Here is a 3,191-nt window from a genome sequence, read left to right on the forward strand (position 1 = left end):
ATACATAAAATCTTTAAAAAAAAACACACACACACAATAAAATATTTTTTAAAATAAAAATAAAATAAAGGAGCACCTGGGTGGCTCAGTCAGTTAAGCATCTGCCTTCAGCTCAGGTCATGATCCCAGGGTCCTGAGATAGAGCCCCAGGCCAGGTTCTCTGCTCAGCAGGGAGCCTGCTTCTCCCTCTTCCTCTGCCTGCTGCTCCCCCTGCTTGTGCTTTATATCAAATAAATACATAAAATCTTTAAAAATAATAATTAAAAGAATAAATAAAATATTTTAAAAGTTAAAAAAAATTTTTTTAATCTATCCAGAAGCTAATATGTAAAATAGGTCAAAGTGAAGTTGGCCTGGTTGAAAGGAAGTAAAGACCTAGGACCCTTCTAGGAACAATCATTCCCAGCCCAATGACCAAGGTCTCTGCCACCCCAAAAGTCTCTTAAATAAAACCTAAGTCAGGGGCGCCTGGGTGACTCAGTCGTTCAGCGTCTGCCTTCGGCTCAGGGCGTGATCCCGGTGTTCTGGGATCGAGCCCTGCATCAGGCTCCTCCGCTGGGAGCCTGCTTCTTCCTCTCCCACTCCCCCTGCTTATGTTCCCTCTCTCGCTGACTGTCTCTCTCTCCCTCTGTCAAATAAATAAAATCTTTTTTAAAAAAATAAAAATAAAAAAATAAAATAAAACCTAAGTCAGATCATGTCATAGTCGATGTTCAAAATCCGCCAATGGTTGCCACTCAAACAGAGAAAACCCAAAGTCTACACCTTGCCCAACTTGCTCTGGTCTCTGACCACCACCCAGTCTTTCATATCCTACCACATTTTCCTTCTCCGCTCAACCCGCATCCCACCCCCACCACCATCTTGATGCCCCACTCTACCACTGCTACTGTCCTTACTATTCCTTGAACAAGCCAAACATACTTGCTCCGCAGCTCCTTTGCGTTCCTTCTGCATAAGATGCCGCAAAACCACATGGTCCCTTCCCTTCTTCCTTTCAGATCTTTGCTAAAATGTTATCTGCCCAGAGAGGTCTTGCTGGCTGCCCTGTGCAAAGCAGCATGGCCCCATGCACGTCACTCTTTATCTCCTGTCATTTGTCCTTCTTGACACTTATAATATTAACACATTCCTCTATTTACATATGTACTTTTTTATATTGCCTGTGTCTCTCAATTAAATGCGAGCCCACTAGGATAGGAAATTCTTTTGGTTCACCACCAGTTCATGAAACAGCACCTACGCATGGTAGGTGCTCAGTAAACAGGCGCTAATTGAGTGAACGGATGAAATACATATGCACGGTTCACGAGGCAGCTTTAAACCTCTCCAGTGTACGAGTCAACACTCACCTAAGCAAAGGTGGGGACACTGTCAGAACCGGCACTAACAAGGGACACTGGCGGTGCCACTTACGTAACACTCAGAAGTTCCAGTTGTTTTGACATCCATACTTTGTGTCTTAGCCCTAGATTCAGAAGAAGCAGAGACGGGTTTGTGAACAGTAGAAAAGGGTCCCCTGAAAGCAGACTGTTGTTCCTCACAAGCTTGTGGTCCAAGACGTGTGAAAAATGAACTAGGTCCCAAGGTCTCCACACGAAGGGGATCCCTGGCTTCTTGCTTTTACCCATTCCCTGCCAGAAAGATCATGTCTGTTTCCAAAAACAATTTGTACCCATATGCAGGGCCTTAATTCTGCTTCTCAGCAAGCCACGTCACCAAGGCCTAACGTCCAAGGTCTTTGTACTGAAATCCTTGCTGCACCTTTCGCACGCACTGCATTTTTCTTCAACTGCATCTCAGGACCCGGGGATTTCCCTTATACGTGCTCCTGGGGGCTTTCCATGGGCTGACCCAGCCTACCAAAGCACCAAGCTGATGACAACTTTGAAAACATACCTAGAAACCATGCAACTCTGTGGCTTAAGCACAGGACTAGCTTCAGGAATGATTTAAATAAACCAAACAAGACCCAAAAAATTGCTCAAAGAGTCCTGGCCTTTTCACTGATATCCACTAAACACTGGGATTATCAGAGTAGAAGCCAATGCAAAGAAATGTGACCCAAGTAACAAGGAACAAGATGGGTTATTTTGGACATTACTACAACCCATGTTTAAACTGGAGTTAGGGGCGCCTGGGCGGCTCAGTCGTTAAGCATCTGCCTTCGGCTCAGGGCATGATCCTGGAGTTCTGGGATCGAGCCCCACGTCAGGCTCTTCCACTGGGAGCCTGCTTCTTCCTCTCCCACTCCCCTTCTTGTGTTCCCTCTCTCTCTGGCTGTCTCTCTCTCTCTGTCAAATAAATAAATAAAATCTTTAAACTGGAGTTAACAAGCCACAGTCAACCATTTCGTTATTCATAAGTATGTATATATATAGGTCTCTGAAACCTTGATCTTAAAAATTTTGAGGTTTTTTTCCCCCTCCACCTGGAACGGGCTTCTCCTCTTTACTCCTAGATAACTCCTACCCACATTTCACATCTCAGCTTCCCTCACTATTAGTCTGTTGGAGAGACTGTCCCTGATTCCTTTCCCACATCCCTGCAGGCCGTCCCACTGCCACCTCCCATATAGTATCAAAAAATCTGGACTTTTCCTTTAATGCTCTTAACGCATCTGTAATCAATGTGCATTTACCTGTTTAATATCTGCCTCTCTTACCAGACAACAGGTGAGCAACAGGTGGGCAGGAGTCATGTTTGTATTGCTCACTGTTGTATCCCCAACACCTAGCACGGACTCGGTGTTTGGTGGGTCCGGGGAATGAAGGAATGGAACACAACCTGAACTATGTGTTGAAACGACCATGGATACTTACAACAGCCCTGCTTTATTAAAGCAATAAGTTCGCCTATAACAAAAAAAAAAAAAAAAAAAAAAAAAAGGCAGTGATCCTTGGAGAAAGATGTGGGTCATTTTCTCCAGTCTCCCATTCCCAAACCTCCCTAATGAAACCCTTTCAGGTACACTTACAGGGTCAGGAAGCTCATGGAATCTTGGACTTGAGTTCTGAGCAAAACTGGACCTCAAAATTTTTGAAACATTAGTAGGAATGGAAGAAGTCAGGTCAACCATCATTCCGAAGCTTCAAGCAGACATTAAGCAAACAGCAACCAAAAAGAAAAACCCAGTACTTTTCAATGCCAAATGCAGCAGCGTCCTTGGCACCGGGTCATTCCTCCACTTC

This window comes from Ursus americanus, chromosome 8, assembly GCF_024610735.1.
Source record: "Ursus americanus isolate L20-20 chromosome 8, mUrsAme1.1.p, whole genome shotgun sequence".
Classification (NCBI taxonomy): Eukaryota; Metazoa; Chordata; class Mammalia; order Carnivora; family Ursidae; genus Ursus; species Ursus americanus.